This window comes from Lichenostomus cassidix, chromosome 2, assembly GCF_008360975.1.
Source record: "Lichenostomus cassidix isolate B80296 chromosome 2, HeHo_3.0, whole genome shotgun sequence".
Taxonomy (NCBI): domain Eukaryota; kingdom Metazoa; phylum Chordata; class Aves; order Passeriformes; family Meliphagidae; genus Lichenostomus; species Lichenostomus cassidix.
Window position 1 is genome coordinate 37,584,399 of NC_139482.1, and position 21,496 is coordinate 37,605,894.

A 21,496-nucleotide genomic window follows, 5' to 3' on the forward strand; every position below is an offset into this window, starting at 1 on the left:
TGGGTTGAACAAGCATTTCCAGATTGATGAATCATGTAATTTGCAACCCCATTGCTCCTTTTACAAAGGAGCTTGAGCCATTACAGTTACAATAAAGACATTCCTTCATTTCCTTAAAAATAAGAAAATCATATCAAGGTTTGTCACAGGTATTAAACGAAACCAAGATATTTGAGGGGGTTTAAATTTACTGCAGTGATGCCAGTGATTGGAACTAATAAATACTAAAATAAAAATCTAGCGAGGGAGAAGACATTCATTTTGATGAACCACCTTTATAATGCAGGTCTCTCAGACAACAGCTTGTCATGTCCTTGGACTGTCCTGAGGTGTCCAGGCAAGATCAGCAAGGGAAGTGAGAATAGAAAAAGGAGCAGCTGGAGTTTTGGAGATAGATTTGAAACATTGTTCATCTACAGGATTGCATGCTGATCTATCCAATTCACATACCTGAAATCATAAAATAACAGAGTCACATTTGACACTTCATGCTTTGGGTATGTTCACAAGTTAAAAATACTTTTAAAATCAACAGTAACAATGTGCATTTGTTTGAGGTAACAAAATCGTTTTTACTTTTGTAAGCCATTAAGAAGCTGATGGTTTAGATAGAATTTCCTGAAATAACTTAATGCCCAAAAGTACTTCCAAGGTTCTCACAGTCCAGGAGAGAATTCTGCAATACAAGTAAAAATTGTATACATCAAACAAAAATTTGTATCCTCAAAAAATAAGTTTGGTTCCAATGTACAATTCTAGAATTTTTGGGGGAAATAATTCCTACTGTCCCCCTACCTCCACCAACTAATGCTATTCTCAAAGTACAGAAGGACAGTCAACTCTGAAACCTGATTTCTGTTTTCATTCCTTTGCTGATATTTTAATATTTAGGTCAAAGGATTATGCAAATGCAAAATCAAGGCAGAGAAATTAAATACAGGAAGGAATTTTAACAAGCAGCATTGCAGCTCCCCATGTTCTCTGCCTTACTGACACAATGAACAGCTAATATCTATACTTAAAAATGCCTCCAGTCTACAGTCTCCTGCTACTTGTCTACAGCAGCAGCAGGAATTTCCTGCTTTCTTTACACTCATAACCATATATGCTCTCAGGCTGCCTTCTCACGCATAATGCTCATATGGGTTTGATTATAATTACAGATCATAATGTCCAACTTTTAAGCAACATTTTTCAGCAGTGGATTTCAAAGCACATAGGAAAGGCAGCCAGCATTTTTATTCTCCTTTTATATGTGGGAGAAGAGATTCAGAATAGAAAAGTGACTTATACCAGCATTCTTCACCCACCAGCACAGAACCCAAAATAGTACACAGTCCATAAAAGCAAAGTTTTACCATAGCTGCTAATCTGTTATCAACAATTGCTAAAAATCACAGAGAGAACACTTGCATATTGGAAAGAGTTAAATATTTGCTCTTTTCTGACAGCAGGAGAAGTATTTTTGTGTCTTTGCCCACCGAGCTGATGTAAGAGATTGCCTAGCTAAGGGCAGCAGCATTTTTTAACCAGCAGACAGATTATCTGACAGGGGTCTCCATGCTGCTCTCTCTAAAAGTAAATTGGAAGAGAAAATGGGAAGTTTTAGCAGAACAGAGACAGATAAAGCCTGGAAAAAACAGGCAGATGAAGCAAAAAAGAAAATAGTATGATCAGCAACACCAAAGGGCAATATGAATCATAAGACAACTGAGAAATCAATTCAGCAATGAGACTGTCCAATAAGGCACATTTCCCTGGCAAGTGGAGTCAAACAGGAGACCTCCTGTCAATTTCAAGCTCTCCACCAGGGAACTTCTACCAGCCCCACAGCCAGTCATGCTCTGATGAGGCTTGCCAAGACCATTATTTGGTCCTTAAGTCTCTAACATACAATAGTACCAGAGCAGATCACTAGAAACCCTGATTCATACATTACTTTTCATACAACTTACTGGATTTTAAAACATTCCATTTTTTTTTTTCTTTTTGTTTCTTTTTTTTTTAATACAGAAGTATAGAAAGTGCTAATGATAGGGCCACCAAGCATGTCCAGGCTCCAGTAATGAGTCCAAAGACACCATCAAGAAATCAGTTCCTGGATGAAGGAGCCAGCAGTTCAGATTTAGGGGCAGTGAGGGTCTCCCAGATCTGGTCCACAACACCTGTAAATTACATAAAACCATGCATGTCTGGCCTGAGGAAATAAAATAAAAAGCAAGGTTAGGCTGAAAAAGAAAAAGAAACATTACACACCTGCGGGGAGAAATTGAGTGAATTATACAAGTGAGAGTGGGCATCTCTTGCACATAGTACTAAGGCAGGAGCAAGTAGGAGTGGGGTTTTTCTAAATGCTGTTGGCACAGCTCATCCTCCCAGAGAATCAGGTACCAGAGCAGTAGCTAAAGGAGTAGTGGGCTGAACACACCAGCCCTGATTTGAAATCTGATTGCATCAATGGAACCGTTACATCTGGCATCAAGAGTTTTTGGATCACACCCAATATCAACAATAGCTTTGAACTGGAACAAACTTCTATCATTACATAGATCTTCCTTGGGCTCCATCTCTTCCAGTTTTATTTAACACAGAATAACAGCCCCCTTTGCAAATTAAACAGCTGGGGAACAAATTAGCCAGATCTACTTACAGTGTCGAAAATTAAGAATGTAAGTTAGCCTTTTGCAGTATCAGTGAGAAAGCTCTGGAAGTTTCCAAATTAAATGAAAGTTACAATTCACCCAGTGAGCCAGGCTCCCTGGTTTGCTGAGTGAGTTCACACCTCCCAGCACACTGATCTCTAGGCATAGCAGGAGTACAGAGCACAGATCAGTGATGCCCCTTGAATCTGCAGGAGTTTGTTCCAGTTTATGTCACATACACATAGTAACATGTCCCAAAGGCATAAACTAATTTAAGAGTACGCAGAAAAAGTCAGTTTAGTAAAAGGATAGAAGGAAAGGATGGAGAACTGTGAAAGAGTGAAAGGATCATTTGGCTTTACAGAGCAGCTGCACACAAAATTAGCATGCTCACATGTACTTGGTGAAATACAAATATGTGAGGAATACCAACTATAATTTTTGTCTCAGGTGTTTTTTTTCTAGATAGCATCCTCCAAAAGACCTTTCCAACATCTTAAAGTCATCTAAAATGCAGTCTCAGAAAACTCAGCACATCTTTAATCGAAATAAAGAAGCTGAACCCCCATTGGAAATCCCGAAGTGCATGGCATCACAAAAAGGATCTGCAAGAAAAAGTATGGGAGACACCTGACTTTAGCCACAGTATGGAAGGATTCCCCTTAACTCCTCCTCCAAAAGTTTAGTTACAAGCATATTCTCACACAGAAATCAGCTCTCTACACATTAAGTACATATAAAATATGATATGGATTTTGTCATTGTCATTCCTTAGGGTTTTATTTGTTTTGGCCAACATCAGGAAAAAGATATAAGAGAGCAGAGTGAAAAAAAAGAAGACAAAGGCAGAGACATTCAGGAGGGAAGGTGAAGTAAGAATGTGAGGCAAAGAAATGTTAGGGATGGGGTAGAAATGAGAGATCTGGAAGGATAAAACAAAGAATTACTGGGTGAGAAAACTGTATGTGGAAAGACAAATGTGATAAGAGAATCCAGTAAGGAAAGACAACACCAGAAGAGAAAAAGATAGTACATGAGAAAAATAGTACATTATCCCTTCAAAATTGCCATAACCTATAAACAGAGCAGGACAGAATTAAAGATTCACTATCAATGTTCATTCTATCATTGCCTAATTTGTTTTTTGGCAGCCGCTTAACTTTGCAACCTTCCTGTCCTTTTAATGTTGTTTTTGAGTGCTTACAGCGCCTTATCTGAGAGGCTGAAACTTACCCATCACAATTGCAGTTTTCAGATTTAAATGCTTCTGGAGCAACCAGAGCATAAAAGTGTGTCAAAACAATCCTTTTTCACGCCCAGCTCACTTGGAGCTAAAATGCTCTTCTTTGAACTCCTTTGAAAAAAAACCCACTTCTGAGAGCAGAACAAGCATGAAGAATTGCACACCAAGAAGTAATTTGGGGGGGAGGTTATAAACCGTGTACAAAGACAAATTAGAATGAAAGAGACATCCTGTCTGTGCCATCTAAATTCTCTAGTACCCCCATAAATACAATATGTTAGCCAGTAATCCTCAGGGAAGACACCTCCAACAACATATTTCACTTACAAGGTTTAAAAAGAACTTTCACAATGCAATCCATGGTTTGGAAGTCTTAGAACTTAGGAATTACACAACATCCCTTCTTATGGATGGCATCCAAACATGAGACATCTTACTTAGCATCAAAGATCTCCAGTGCTTGGTATGGTTGGATGCATTCCTGGATGTATCTCTGCAGATGCCTTTGAAGGATGCTGTGGCTGAAAAACTACTGCAAATAATTTGGGTGCTAAGCAACTTTAAGCGTTGCCTCCAGTGAAAGCATTTAAAACTTGCAAAAGATGCAAAGGCCTTAAGTAGGTCATTTCATTATTTATTTATTTCAATTTATCTTTATAGATTTGACAATGTAAACAAGAGTTTCCAAAGTCAGCGTGTAAAACAGTCTTATGTGATGGCCTTTGAGACATTTTCTTGGAATTACATATGATCTATTTTGCTTGATTTTCTGCATCCTAAACATATATTATTCATAACACCAGATCTTTGATGCTAAGTAAGATGTCTCATGTTTGGATGACATCCATAAAAACGGATGTTGCATAATTCCTAAGAATTCCAAATCATGGATCCCAGATCCCAAATGACAGGGCAGGTAACGAATATTCAGAACAGGTGAGAGCACTGAGAGATGCCTGATGAGCAACCTTGGCACAAACAGCCTCTGATAACCTTTGAGATCCTTTCTGAAAGCCCCCTCTGATCAATGGCCAGGAGGAGTTACCTAGTTATAGTCATCTGGCAACGCCGTAGACATTACTCCAATAAAACTGATGGAGCAAGAAAGGCAGCAGTACACTAGTTTAGACTGTAATAACCTAATATCTGTAGCCTCTCTGCTTTAATTACTCTAAATCCTACCTTCACTGATTGTTAATATTCAATAAATAATTGCAATCCAATGCTTTCATTGCCACAATCCTCATTTGTTACCCTGGAAGAAAGTTGCACTAACTAAATAGTTAGCTTTATTTAAAGGTTTATTTGCATACAGGCCTTCTTCTTTTAGCCAATATAAACTAAGCCAGTGCCACCAAGAGTAGGTATTCAGTGGATAAACAGAATCCATTACTCATGTGAGGTAAAGATTTTCCTTTGCTGCTTTTAATAAACCTCTGCACTATAGGCATCTCAGACCACTGCTGGAGCTTTCTGCCACATCTGCTTTTCATGGGATACAAGAAAAGAGTCCACAATTAGGACTTTAACTGCTTTTATGTCGTGCTTTTAATTACATTTTTGCAAGCTTAGATAATTTTAAAATTGTTTCATTCGGGCATTTCTTAAGTTTTGAATAGCCAAAAGGGGAGATGCAAAAAAGCCCTTTCCATTTTCATGCTAGTTAAAAAACAGCTTGTCAGGATTGGCTGGAGCAATTTACATTAAAAGAAGCATCTGTACCTTAATGAGATATTACCAATATTGCCCTAGCCCCACACCCAAATAGATGGAATTCTTTGTGTTTTTATCACTTTCAGTCATCTCTAAATCCTACATTCTCTTGGGAAAGATTCATGGCTCAGCCTGATACATTGCTGCCTCTGCAAAATTGCAATTCAGCCAAACAGCAGCATCAGTAAATGTAATGTCCCATTCAATTCATTGTTCCAGATATGACTTCCAAAGCCTAGCAGGGCTACTTATAAAACAATGATATTAAAAAAGCCATTTTTATCTTTCTCCATATATTTGTTTTTACTAGGGAAAGGAAAATAACTACCAAAAAACCACTAGTGCCGCATTGAAGAGTAATAAATTATATCCTAAAATACAGGAAATGAAAATACTGTGATCCTGCTAGTATCAATGACTCTGAGTAAAGAATGATATTGGCTGCATATTTAAACAATCCAAATGATAATTAAAACTATCACATATGCAGGGCAGTGGAAGTAAGGCAGTCACATCAAAATGAAAACTTAGCACCTTGTTTTTTCATTTCCTTGTTCTTTTTCTGTATACCTATTTGTAAGCTAAAGTTTCCTTGGTATACATTTTAGTTTTAACATCTGTGCATGAACATAGAAAGATAAAGCATATAAATACATACATGTGTATATTTAATATTTTATATATTTCTGAAGGAAAGCATATACAAAGTACTAATAATGCTGTTTCTTTCCCAGAAAGTGCTGTGAGTTCCAGGAGTCTGGTCATATCTCAAGGATGACATATTTCAGTCTCTTAGGTGAAAAGAGGCAAGGAGATAGCCAGCTGGCTCATGTGAAGTTAAATCTTCTATGCCAGCTGGACAAGCAGTAGCATTGCTGTGAGCTTTGGAGGCTGCTGCCTGCCTACTAACTACAGGAAGACCAGAAGAGTTAAGAAGCAAAACCTACATGCAAACAATTTTCCATCCCATATGGAGTTGTCATTATCCCTCTGAGCGTAATTAGGTTTGCCAGATTTACAGTGCTGTATGCAGCAATACCCTGAGTCAGACTGCTCAGCTGCTTGCCACTCACACAGCATTTCCAAGTCAGGCCTCGTTACCCTCCTGGCAGTGAACAATGAGGAGAAGGCAGCACATTAGCACTCCTGGTCCTAGAGGGAAGCTGCAAAACTCCTGAAAGAAGAAAGGAATAAGACGCTCAACAAAAGTGGAATGTGGACATGCTCCTAACCTTTCTGATTCCTAAACCCCAGATAACTGGTTATAGTCTTTCCATTCAGGTACAGCCAGTTTGTCTGCCACAAGACAAGACTTTCTGCAAACAACCTTAAAAAACCCATTTTCACTGACTCTCAGCTGCTGAACTTTAAGGAGCACACAGAATATATTTAGTTTCTTTTATCTTTCACAGACTTAGTATAATAATTACCCCATTTTTGCAACATTGCCAAATACACCTGAACATGTCACTTGGTTTGAAACCCCTGAGGCAGAGGCCATGGTTGAACTCAACTTGTAAGGTATCAGGGACAGTTAAATTGATTATGTGTGTGTAAGTTTCATAGACAAAGAAACTAAAGGGCAGAGTCTGACTCACACTTATCCTGCAGATCTGTGGCAGGAATGAGAACAGAGCACATATGCCTTGACCTCAATCTTGCATGTAATCCAAATGCACTGTCTCTTGATTTAACCTGTAAATTTAGTGAAGGGATAGCTACTAGAGTTATGGTGTCTCCTGTTAACCAAGACCACTAGCACACTGGGATATTTGGAGCAGCTCTTTGCGGAGTTATGCAGGAAATACTAAAAATAAGTATAATCTGCAAGGAAGAAGTCAGCTTGCTCAAATGAAGTCGTCTTAATTCTAAATCTTTGTTCCAGATGTAAATAGACACCTCCAAAAAATGCCACCTGTACTATCTTCTATTACAATTCAGCCAAGAAACACAAAGAGGAAAAAAAAAGGCTTTGCATTGAGTGAGGTAGATTTAAGACTATTTCATATCAAGCCCGTAACAACAGAGAACTACCTCATTCAGTGTTTCACCCATACTTCTGATTCATGAAGATGGGACCACCTATCTAAATCACATCAAGCTGCTTACTGTTGTGAACTGATGACACAATAGGGCAACTATAGAAACATGGAGAATGTGAGATAAATTCAATAAAATTGATGAAATAACTCACAATATAAGCATAGGCATTCTGGAATCTGCAACCTTCAGCCCTGACCCATGACAGTCAAGAACATGGGCAAAGTGCACTGTATCTCTTTGTGCCGTTCCACTAGGGCTTGCCCTCCTTTCAGCTGGGAAAGGAAAGGCAACTTTAGGTCTCATCAAAGACTTGGCATATAACAAAACTTTCTACCAAAGACTACCAAGGGATGTGCACCATAGAGTTCATCCCAAAGTTCAGTAGCTGAAAATGCCTGATAACACAGACTTCAGTGACCATGAACCACAACTACAGACATAAAAACAACAAAATGCTGACAAATCACACATGGTAGAAGTCAAATCACCGTGTATTACCTCTGTAAGACCTTACCTAAAAATCAAGCTTACAAATTTCAGTTACGTGTTTTTATAATGCAGTCAGACCAGTACAGGTCAGAGAAAGGCTAAGATGATCAGAGGAAGAAATGTTATCTTACATAAAAATCACAAAATCCAGAAAAAAGAGGAAAATGCCACTAGTCTCCGGACAGCTGTATATGAATTCACTGGGCTAAGAACACTGAAGGGAGAAAAGAGCTGTTGAAATGCAGTGCAGACTGAAGAGCCAATGTATATAACCAGGCTATAAATATGCAGAGAGTGGACCCTCTGCATAAGACAAATGCACATCCAGAATGTTCTGCCCATGCAGGTAAGAGGAGAAGACATCTTAACCGGTTTTGATGGAGCTGGCACATTTATAAATAGGTTAATATACCAATATGTCTAGCACAGCAGCTTGGATTTGATGATCTATGAAATCCTTTTCAGTTCTGTCATCACATCTTTTGCTTAGTGATTATTGTAGTGATTGAATTAGGAAAATTCATGTATCACTACAACAAAACCCATCATGGGCTAATGCTGAACAAAGCAGATCTTTTCAGAGTATTTATATTGTTTTACTGGGGGATGGGGGGAGGTTTCTGTTTTGTTTTCCAAAAATCTTAATTTATTTTAACTATATAAAGTTGACTCCTAAAAGATACTGGTTTTACTCAAACTTTACCAGGCTGATAAACTTTATCCCTTGGTCTCTAGTGCAGTCTATTATTTGTCCTATGAAAAGTTGGATGATACCAGAATCTATCATTTTTCTGTCTGAGGTCATTTATAACAACATCAACCATCCGCCCTTAGAGTGGCATAACACAAGGCATGAATGCAAATTGAAGGTAAGACATTCGTCACCACAGTAAAAACAATTTCATTCCAGATAACATGTGTGACATACAGCCATTCCTCATATTTTAGTTTTCCTTGTTTGGCTTTATTTATGGGCCATAAAACTGTAATTCAGCAGTGAAGAATGAAACACTTTATTGAACTTCTATACAGTATTTACACTTCTTGCATCAGATGTCACTTTTTCATGGTAATGGGACATCTTGGGAATCCCAGAGCAATGAAGATTTATGGACCTCTGGGCTGCACTGGTAGAAATACAGAGCACCATGAGCAGTCTCTCACAATGAGCCCAAACTAGTAAACTATCATGTTAATTAGAAATCTCTGGAGGATTTATGGGTAACAGTTTAAGTTAATGGGAACTTCATTCTCTATCATCCATCATTCTTGTACAGACAATATTAATATAGGAAAATAAAAAAAGAAATTAAAACCAAGACAGTGTCTGACAACGGAATCGTGAAATGTTGCAACCCTTTTAAGTTACAGGTTTCTACAAGTTGGACCTCTCAGAATTCATTATCAAGTCAGTTTGTAACACTTTTTCTGTGGCAATGATATTTCTAAGAGAAAGAGCAATTTTATTTCTAAATAAATAAATAACAATAAAGGAAACCATCATGAGTCGGGGAATTGATAAGTAAGAAGTTTGTTCCTTGCAGAATACTGTTAGTGGTTCAGGTCAAACCAATTTCTTGTAGGAATTTAGGTATAACCTTAGCTGTAGGCAGCCTCATTTAGGACTGCAAGGGCATTTGAGATGAGTCAGATTAAGCCCAGGCCTGTATCTCTAGGGACACACAGCCTTAGCTACACCAGAAAGACTCATGATTTTACAGAGGAGCCAGAGTATTAAGTACATCTCCTGCACTGAGCTTAGTTCTGACCGATGGAAGCAATGACAAAGAAGTGCCTCCAAAAACAGCTGCTAAATCACCACAAAAATATAGATGACTGCTCACAACATGTGGTTTTAGTCAATGCTAGGTGAAACCACCAGGATTTAAAAATACATTTAGGAATAAGACTTTGGGAATCATCATGCAAATTTATCAGAGACAAACTAAATCATACCTAGATTCTCAAGAGGGTCACCAAGAAATTAATTTCTATGCTTCGCTTCAAAAATTGTTGGTACTTCTTTTTACCCTTCTGTTTTAGTACAAAAGGACAGTCCTCGTGCAAAATTTCACATCATGTTAATTCTCTGAGAGAACCCATTTACTTGGATGAAAACTGCAAGTTTTACTCATACTGTTCCAAGGGTCACAAAATGTGAGAATCTGGTTGTATCTTAAAGTGACTACCTCTATGCACATCTAACTGAAATTGCTTCATGAGGAACAATCCAAGCTGTTTGAATGTCCAAGCCAGGTGCCACACAGTGTCATTTTGCTGTACCTACCCACTATCAAAACAGAATAACAGGAGTGAATAAAAATAAAAAAAATTAAAAAAAAAAAAAAATCAGAGAAGTTAGCTCATTACCCTGTTAACAACCTTTTCTCCAGAATCAAGCTCCATGAGATTTGGACTCTTTCCAGGGCTGCAGATTAAGATAGGGAGCATATGTCAAGAGCAGCTGAAACAAAACCAAAGTGTGTTTTACCTAGAGCCATCTCAGCATACCAGAAGCAGCAATAAACAGTTGTTTGGCTGGCCCAGCTTGCCTCACTTCTGTTGAAAGACTAATAATGATGGCTAAACAAAAAAACTTCATTGTTTATTAAAGCATGAGTGTATTTATTTCCTTTTACCATGAGAGCACTGTGAGAGACAAAAAGCAAGCTGTGGCATAATAGAGGCAAAATGAACACCAGCAGATCAACTTAGAGATCTAAATATTTCAAAACTATGTGGATCATGTATGGTAACACCATTGCAGATAAACTTTAATTACTTGAGCCTTGCTCACTCAGTCTGTTCACAGAGAAATACTTTCCTAAGGATTTACACTGATGATTGTTTAATTTGGTTTCCTAGATAAGCTATTAGGACCAGAATTATATTAGTGTAATTAAGCATCAAGGAATTGTGTTCAGATTACCAAAAAGTGCCTAGAGAAATGAGACACAGCTGGACAAGGGTTCATGATTGTGTCTCAAAAGAAGCTCTCAGATGGCACCATCACAGAATTTGGTTGTACAACTCAGAAAATTACACAAAAGGAAGCAACATTATTCGTTAAACACTGATTAAATATGATTCTTGTGGTTCTTCTAAAATAAAAACCCAACCAGCTTCTAAAACATAACAGCTACCTAATTTAGACCTTTTTTTCCAGAAGGAAACCTTTAGTTACAAATGGGACCTCTCACAATGAGGTTAATATCAGCCCCGAGGTTTTTAATTCTTCAAATTGAAACACATTTTAGGATGTATCTTAGCTAAATAAACTGTGAGAGATGGGAAACGAAATCTCACTAACCCACGGAACACATCTTCATATATTATAGAAAACCTAATAAATTTTAAATGGCTAATACCTGTGGTGTATCTGAGTGGTACCTGGTGATACATCAATCCTGTAACATCAGATAAACTAAAGTGTATCTAATTTTGTGGGAGAGACAGCCATCTATTAATATGCTTATTATACTCCAGTCAAGTCTTATTATTTGTGAAAAATCTCAGTTTGAACTACAACCCCTCTACAGGACCATGTTTCAAGCAAATTTATTTTATACAGGTTTTACCACTGCTCCAAGGTACAGTCACTTTTGAATTTTTACTTACAACATGACGCTAAAATTTTAACTCAGTTTCCTTGTGGATTTTTACAATTTCAGTCAGGACTGTGTGGTCATTGCTGTGCTGGGAAGGTATGAGTTTGTTGTTAACCTTCACGCCGTATTGTGGAATCTATTATTTCTGGGCTTTCTTACCTGCCTGCTTGCTGCTTCCTTGCACAGGAAAACAGGATATTCATCTTCAGCTCATGAATAAGTAGTCTATTAGTGCTGAGACAGAGTGATTTGTCAATACTGTTGTAGCAGTAACTTTTCAGAGCATCTTTAGAGTTCCTCTTGCAATGCTAAACAGGAGGTATTCCTGAAATATCCTTCAGATTCATCAAATGTAATAAGAATCAACACTGTTTCAAATAAAGGCTTATTCCTTCTGCTGTTAAGCCTCTCAAGCTCTCCAGACTTAACTACTTCTTAAAGGGTTCTCTAAATTTGAATATGGCATCATAATTTATGAATAGACCTCAGAGAGGTACTTCTTTAATTTTCTCACAGAAATTTGTGAGGCGTTTTCAGAGCCACTCACTCCACAAAATACATATGTTCGAGTGACTTTCTATATTAGTAACTAGCCAACAGTTGTACCTAATTCCTCTCACTATTAATGTAAGAAGCAATGAGAAGTATTATGTGACAGTTCCTATTCAGATATATTTGCATCACAGGTCCAATACAGGAAATCCATCTGGATTGGAAGTATGTTTAATCGTTTGCTTCAATCCGCTGCAGTCAAGGCAACATGAATATGTGCTTTAAGTGCTTTCCCAAATGGAGGTGAACTGTTAGCTAAAGCTTACCAATGACTTAAATCACTGCCAAGCAAAGTTTACTGTGGCTTAAGTATTTTGCCTTGACTGGACAGTGCTCAGTATGAAATAATTAACAAGGCTTGATACATTACTTTGAAAATTTGCAGTAATCTTCTTTATTATTCCGTTATCTGGTTCAGTGTATCAGTTTTCAGAGCACAAATGAAAAGTCTCTCCAACAACTGCAAAATTATAAAAGACAAAAAACCAACGAGGGCAGAAAAGCATTTCATAGCACTTCATTGCATTGGCCGATGTTTTGGTACCTTGGTTTCTCAGGATCTTCAGCTGTCCGTTACAATTAGGAGACAATTATGGGACTAACAGGAGTAAAGTGAGGTCTGAGACCTGACAAAGAAGTTTTGTTGGGACTTGCAAGTACAAAAATGTAACACTCAGCTATAACAGGCTTAAAACACAGGGCTCTGCCAGCAGCCAGCCAAGGCTATGAAATAAATTCCTATAGGGGCAAAGGACTATTGAAAATGGTATCAATTTTCACTCCAAATGCAGATCACTCTTTTTCTGTCTATCTTGCTTCCCATCAGCAGATAACAATCTTGCTAAAACAAAGCACTCCTACTAAGTATCTAGTGCTTCAGGCAGGGAAGGGATAAGCCAAATACACCAGATGCTAGTCCCCTCACGTTCCATAAACTTGCAAGGTGCTCAAATACTTCACAATGAAAGCAGAATGAGAACCGACATAAAATAGAATGGCATACAAGAGCAGGGCAGGAGGAGGCTGACGAGGGTATCATTACTGGGAGAGCAGGATACAAAAAAAGCTACTGAGGACATGCTGCTGCAGCTGAATTATGTAGAGCTCTGAAAGAGAACAAGCTCAAATTTAACACACTGATTTATTCCCTGTTGCTGTTTCCTCACTTATGACGTAATCATTAATCAGCTACTTTTACAGTGAGGAAAAACTGGTTTTTGATTAAATTAATCATGAATACAGTCCAGAAATAGTTCCCTGCAAGTATTCTTTTGAGCAAACACTTCACTCCCACAGCTTTTCAGAAAAAGCTCCATAGCTGATAAAATAAGTACAAACATGATCTAAGCAAAACTCTATTTAGCAATTGTCAAAACACTAGTGAGTAGATTTCCTCATTATTCACTCATCTCTCCTGGTATCTTCCCAGTCAGGGTGCAGATGAGAACTCTATGCTGCAAAGCAACAAAAGCAGGAGGAAAAGAAAAGATTCTAGCTGGGCTGGAAACGTCTCTCCTCACCTTGGCGCTAGGTACGTCTGAAATTCAGGGCCAGAATTGTTTCTGGCAGCTCTCAAGCAGCAGAAAGGGAGACTGCAAGCCAAAGAATGGCTTTTGAAACAAGAACAGAGCTCTTGCAAAAGCCATTTCCTTGCCTACAATCACTCTTTCATCTCGGGCCATCTGTCTGATGGAAGCTGCCTGACCTATCAATACTAAATAACATTACAAGGGCAGTTCTGTTCAGTGAGACTTAACGGTTTCAGCTTGTCTCTAGATTAAAATCACTCTTCTGGAAGGACTTGTGAACAAAACCGGGACCAGGAATCACGTGCCCAGAGAATATAAATGAACCTTCACGTTGAAATTGTAGCTCCTTAGTTTGAGAAGCTCTATCACTGGACTAACATGAACGCTCATTACTCTAATTGCAGGTTCAGATAAAACACCTGGTTTACAAACACAGTGCCAACATGTTATATGTGTTTAAAAGCAAGAACAAAGCCCACTGACTGAAAGATCTGAGGATTTGCCTAGAGGCTTGTGTATAACAGCCACTTTGAACAATTCTAAATTTAACCAATATGCCATAAAAATAAAACGCACAGCACTTCATACACTTGTCACTAGCACTAATTTAAACCACACTGTGGAATAAGCTATTTAAATGGGCTTGTTGACCTACTTTTTAATCCCAGCTTTTGGGGAAGAAAAGAAGTTAAGTAATAACTTAGAAGGTTGTTATTTCCTATAAATCACATTTTTCTATGAATCTTACCACATAATATTTCATCTTATGAGGATTATTTTTTCCACTGAATGCAGGTATAGCTTAAGCTGCAGAATGTTAGGAGACAGAAAAGTATTATAATTCATTATCTCCTTGAAGTGATCCTCATTGTCTGACATTTTGGAAATCTTTTTGCCTACAATCATTTTTTTTGTCTCTGTCCTCTCATTCACTTCCATTTGAGAAGAATGAGACAATCTCAAACAAGAAAAGGATCTTGTCACCATACAAAACCATTTACAAAGACGGATAAAGGGACTTTGTTTGATTTAGTTCTATTTCATGAAAATTCTTTCCTCACGATCATTCCAAAAAAATTATTCACTTCTCTTTTATGTTTGTCCCAAGAATGTATTTTTAGGTTCTCCACTGTTCTGCTATACCCTTTACGTGGTAAGCTCACTTCCAAGACATTTTTCTTAGGACAGCAAATGTTCTGTATATTTTTCAATAGTGCTCACGTTATAGAGTAAACTAAAAATAGGTCAGAAAAAGAAAAATCTACAATGCATTTCTTGCCAATACCTTATATGTGGAAGGTGATGAACCAAGGTAACACAACTTCTCGGTGAAAGCAAGCATTTGCATTTTTGCAGGTATGTGACTAGAAACTAACTGCAAAAGTGGGTCTCTATGACTCAGCTTTTGTAGCAGACAAGCAAAAGGTCCAAAATGAGAAAAAATACAACAGGTTTCTGATAAGGGAAAGCTGTACATCTGGCATGTCTCCCTGGCATCTGTAGACTTCTCTCAGCAGGAAACTGAACAATAAAGTCCATCCACAAGCTGGATGCACAAGAAGAACATGCAAAAATCTATCATGTTTATAATTCAGTTTGATGTACATGAGACCATAATATACCTGGGAGCTAGGACAACAGAAAAAAAAAAAAAAAGGCTTTGAGCTACTTATTCTGTTAAGCATTTAGCTATGGCAAGCTGGACTTTGCCATGTCCTAACTGACAATGCTTCAGGGTGTTCATACACTTCTCTGCCTAGGTGACACAAATCACAAAAAAGACAGCAAAAGACCAACTAGAGTAGAATAATCCTTTCCCTTGGAGGGTGGGCAGAAAGAGAAGGAACTTAAAAATAAGACCAAAAAAAAAAAAAAAAAGGGTGAAAGCAATTTAAGCATTCTGGTGTCATGTATATCAAATGTAACTGTTAACAGCTTTATAGAAGAGGCCACTGGACCTATGCACATTCACAGAAATGAAGTTTTCATTTGAGTAACAAATAACACATTGACAATCTAAGTTTTTCTAGAAACCTGTCTTCAGTAAAGAAGGAACATGTCCTGCTTTCTCTGGGACATGTGAATTTCTTAGTGGTGTGTGTGCATGCACTTGACAGGAATAGACAATTGGGAAGATAGGTTTCTTTCACTCAGCTTTACAAGGGTGGTACTTTTAGCTTCAATCACAGTGAAGTAGCAGTAAAGAAATCAAACAAAGCAAGAGGTACAGAAGTGATAGGGTTAAATCAATAAACTGTAATAAAACTAGGAAAATCATAGCACAAAACAATTTAGGTAAGAGCTAGCAAGCAAAGAGGGAATTAGGAAAATTTATACCTTTTCCTTTTGCATAGCCTCTAAATTGGGAAAAGCAAAAAGTGCCAATAGCTGCACAGCAGCAGAAATGCTGTAGAAAACAGAATGTATAAATAGTAAGGTGACTTCATGTAAAGCTTGAAGAATGTAAACCATATTTATGCATGCAAAGAAGTCAAAAAATCATCATCTGAAAAGGTCACAGAATAGGTACAAATATGAGAAACACAAAAGAGACACAAATAGGTAACTGAAGAAAACAGCACAAAGGTAGACTTCCAGTTCCATTTAAAAGGAGGCAATGTACTAGGAACTGTACAATCACAAATCTACAAACCAAACAACTCCCTTAATATTTAGTAGTAGTTAAATTATAATGAGATATTTAAAGAGAAGCCTACTGACCCAGCATCCTTGGTATTTCATGGTCTGCAAAGCTGTAGTTAGTTGAAGACCCTATTCTTCAGGCACATCTCCTATTCTTAGCGAGGGGAGGAAAAAGAGAAGAAAAATTATTCCAAGTCAGATTCATTTCAGCTAACCATGGCCTGACATATCACCTTGCCAGGAGATTCTTTTCTGACTGAATGATGGGGTTGTGTTTGGATTTTTGCACAATTGTGCTTTAAAATCATAACCAAAATCCTGACATGAAACACAAAACAGATTTTTTACTTACATTTTAAGAAATATGCTGTGATTCTAGGTACATATTCAAAGTTAAGGGGACCATTTAAATGGGTACAAACTGCATACAAAAGCAATTGAGATTACTTTCCAAGAACTCAGTAACAGTCAAAGCCTGGAAAAACTTGTAAGTACTCTTTAGAAGAAAGATGGCACTGAGGATTAAAAGGAACATTTAGAGAACAGATTGACTTATATTGTGGGTTTATTGGTATCTAACATAAGGTATCTTTCTGAAGGCTTTCAGATCATCAGCTCATTTTAAAATACTGCATGTCAACATTTTACCCACTCTCTCTCTGCATCAATAAACCAGATCACAAACCACTTTCTCTGCAGCAGGCAGTATGTCTCACTTTCTTGCAGAGCTCTGGGGAGCAGAGCAGATCCAGTGGCTCTTCTGGCTTTCTTTTAGTGTAAGGTATTTCCATGTGCCTCCAGCTTCAAAGAGGGCTCTGTATCAAATCAAATCAAACTCTACCAAGGGCAGGGGAGAAAAACACAAAGGGGACAGGGAAGGTTTGTGATGCAGAGTGTGAGGCTGTGTCTCCTTCCCTCTCTGCTCCATGGATGCTGTCCCTGGGGCATGTGCTCCACATCACCGCCAAGGCTGCAGACCTACCCTTTCTTTCAACACATTGATTAGGCATGCTAGCTCCATGGGACCTTGTTGACATCAGGCCCAAAATGTGCAGCATTTTCCAGCAGATTCATGTTTAGTGAGCACAAGTTATAAACCTGAAGCCCAAAAGGCTCCTCAAGGCCTTTGAGCTCCTGCCAGTTTTCTCCCTGTGGAGCTGTCCTTCAGGGGATGAAATATGTGTCACTTCCCTCAGCCAAGGCTCACACAACATAAAGGCTTACCTTTCTTCAAAATGCTCATGTTTTTTTTTAAACACACCTTATCCAGATGATCGCCACATTTTGAAATTTTGGCCATCTGAAACGCCCAACACCACATCCACTAACCAGCCTATATTTCTTTAAAATTATATGGGTAGGGATCATGAGCTTACCGTTCATATTCCAAGGTATTCCCAGGACAAATTATATTTAGAGTCTTACTGGAAAAGTTTATAACCATAAGGAGGTATCATAATACATTCTATAAATTTTAAAAATGCATATCTGTGGTAGTTTTGATATTTACTTTTTTCATAGCATTCCTTGGCTAAGTGTTCTCTAAAGTCTGAAGGCCATTCTCAAAGCCAGTGGTGGGTAGAAATAAAGTCAGTGCCTTTAAGGCTGTATTTTATCACTCTAGCCAGGAAAAAATCTGAACCTACAGCTAGGAACACAGATGTGACACCTGTCTTTGTCCAAATCCCCCATATACACCAAATCTAAACCTTGCAGCAATATAGAAACAACCCAGAGAGTGCAAGGAAAGTGAAGGCAAAGGAAATCACACAACTTGTGATTTGATCTAGAAGACTTAATGAGCCAAAAGGCCAGAGACCTGACTGGTATTTCTCGTCATGAAAGGGAGTTACTGCAGAGGACATAATTTTGTCTTTGTGTCAAGCACTATGAGTTGTTTAAGTTTTCCTGCTGAAATTAAGTGGCATACAACAAAGATGAAGGGGTCAGGACTTAATGTTTAGCCACATGGGCATTGAGCCCAAACTGGGACATCCAAGTCTGAGAAGAGTTTATAGTTGCTCCTCAATAATGATGAAAATCCAAGGATGTAAAGCAAGTAGGGACTGACTTTGGGATTTTCTGCAGGAGCTCACACCATAATCAAAAGAGAAGATTTTAGAGAGATGTGGAATTTTTCTAGGGGACAAGTTAGCCTGAACAGCTCTATGAGGACATTATCTGATCTTTCATGACTCTCAAGACCAGGAGCTAAATGCATCACAACAAGCAGTGAAGAACAATGACTTATCCTTTCATTCAGACCCATCTGGTCGTCACCCAGAAGCTTCTGGATCTCTGAATAACACAAAAACCTGTCAAGTATGCCAGAGAGCAAGAACCATTCATGCCATAGAGACCCTATTTCTTTAATAACCAGAATCCTAATCTGTCTCACTGTCCTGGTTGCAGGGGGCAGAGCTTAGTGCCTTGCTGCTATTCTACACCACACAAATCTTTGCTGGGGGCCTGGCTTTGGCAGGAAAAGCCAGGTTCCCCACTGGCCATTGGCAAATCTGCCTCTCTCTCTAGAGGGAGGGTGTCGGCACAACACATGCAGTCCCTGTCCTCAGTACCTTGTCCATTTTCCATCACCTCTCCCCACTTTGTTCCTCCTGGATACTCTTGGGGGACATGGTGCTTTATGGTTTACTAGCCAATTCCCAAGTAAGGCTGTAAAAATCATGACATACCTTCACCATCTCCTTTTACTCTGGTGAAGGGTACCCTTCTTCCCTCAGGCCAGACCATACATGTCCCCCTCCTAAAGCTGAGAAAACACAGACAACTGATAATCTTTTTTCATGAAGGCAAAAATGTTATGTGATAACTATAACAGATTTCACTGACACTGAGAATACAGGTGCAAAGTGGGAAGACACATAGTGCAGAGCACGTTTAAATCTAACCTAACAAAAATTTCCAAACAAAATTTAAATACTCTGCTGTTGCACCTCTAAACAGGAAGCTTTTCATGAAGTATGGACTTTTAACACACTCACCACACAACCCATGCCCGCCCACTTTGCCTGTTCCTGTTGCTGTATGCTGTGTTTCCTTTTGGCAACCATACCTAACCTACTTCCAAAAGAGAACTGAGGCTGCACGCCCAGCTAAGAGCAGCAAAGTGCTGTTCAGAGAAGCCTATCACGAGAGGAAAAGATATGGTTTATAATATGAAAACAGAGAGAAACAGTAGAGTGCAATTCTGGAGCAATGGCTTTTAAGGTTGTATACTTTTTTGATATATTTTACCTCTTGTGGATGAAATCAATGGGTCTGCACTGTTTTTCAAAATCTAAAGTAGACAAGTCCCTTTTTTTATGGCATAAAAACATAATTTAGCCTTTGCTGAGCAGACTTATTTCTACACACAAAGCATGTCAGTCAATTACATCGAAACAATTTCATTCAGGTCACTAAACATCAGTAGGTAGCATGATTTAGTGCCAGCAGTGTATTATACAAAAGCACAGCAATTTTGAGGTTTGGAATTGAAATGGAAATTGTAACGTGGATGAATATTGATGGTAAGCACATACAGCAGCAGGGAGCATCCTGCACTTACCACATCACCAACCCATTCCTGACAAGGAATCCTTCTCCCACACCATGAAACAGCAGCATTGTGCTTTCTTAATTCAAGTTAATTTCTACTATTTGCATGCAAATTCTTGTATAAATGGCACAAGTCACATGTATCAAGAAAGTTTAATAAAATTAGGTTATTACAATTAATTTCATAGTTCTAGATTCATAAAAGCTATTTTATTTCCTTGCATAATATAATATTTTTATTTAAAACTGAAATCTTACAATATTAGATATTCCTGACTGTGCTTTCTCTCTGAGAAAGAACTAGGATTGGTGATGACTTATGTTTATTGATCCAAAATTTTCAATTTCTTTGCTAACTAAGTGAAAGATTGTGGTTTGGCTATTGTTTATAAAGGCCAAATGTCTAACACATGTCAGAAAAAGAATTTTGACATTTTCTCACATAAATTAACAAAATACACAATTAAAAAATCAGCTCCTTGTAATTAGGAGCAATTTTAATTGACTTTTTTTTTATGGGCATGTAGTCATAGGACATGGGGTGAAGGCTTTAAAATAAGAGGAGGTTCATATTAGACATTAGGAAAAAATTCTTTATTATGAAGCTGGGGTGATACTGGAAGAGGTTCTCCAGAGAAGGTGTTGATGCCCCATCTCTGGAAACATTAAGGCCAGGCTGGACGGGGCTCTGAGCAACCTGGTCAAGTGGAAGAGGTCATTGCCCACAGCAGGGTGGTTGAAACTAGATGATTTTTAAGATCCCTTCCACCTAAACCATAGGAATTACTTAATTTTAAAAAATTGACCTGAAATCATATCCTCTGTAATACACAGTATGTTTCTGTAAACACTATGGGGCTCCCACAACCAACTTTAAAAAATGAATTCAAATTAAAAAAAAAAAAAAAGAAAAAAACCACAAAGAGAAAACAGCTGTCTCAACCATCACTACTTATCTAATTCAAAACCGGCATGCTCTGTTGACCAGGAGGCAGCTTATAATTCCTACAGCTATTGGATTCCTCTGTTCAAAGCAACAACTGATTTTTTATTATTAAAAAAACCCACAACATCATCTCTAAGGGTGAGGGCTATTTCTTAGCTGTGATTATTACCTCTTGGCTCATATACTCTGACAAGCAGAGGTATTACACTACGAAATTCTTTTTCCACATGACGGATTTCATCAATTGCTCTCTAGCAGTATCTAGAATACCATCATGTTACACCAACCAAAGATCATCTTTACTCAGAAAGATATGGAATTATGAAAAAATTTGGCATTATTTTAAAAAGTGGTTACATGCAGTTCATTGCTTTCACACTGCTGCTTTTTTCCTCTATACACTGATAACACAGGAACACACGTTCACAGTCAAAGGCCAAAAATCAAAGAGCAAAACACTTTGCAATTTTGTTCTTCTAGCAGAATTTCAAAGGAGAAAACAAATGGCCCACATCTTGGGGAACGTGGAG

General features: G+C 38.1%; 1 long non-coding RNA gene across 4 annotated transcripts in view; it reads right to left on the reverse strand.

Moving 5' to 3' along the window:
- Positions 1-21,496, reverse strand: part of LOC146441162 (uncharacterized) — a 67,382-nt gene that overhangs the window by 8,084 nt on the left and 37,802 nt on the right. For 2 of the 4 annotated variants that reach the window (XR_014849802.1, XR_014849801.1), the window contains exons 2-6: positions 19,156-19,232; positions 16,541-16,616; positions 7,197-7,293; positions 6,546-6,772; positions 274-450 (exon numbers count right to left, since the gene is read on the reverse strand). This is a non-coding gene — a long non-coding RNA (uncharacterized LOC146441162). The remainder of the gene's footprint in view (positions 1-273; positions 451-6,545; positions 6,773-7,196; positions 7,294-16,540; positions 16,617-19,155; positions 19,233-21,496) is intronic. The other 2 variants (XR_014849803.1, XR_014849804.1) reach the window with 2 other exon arrangements.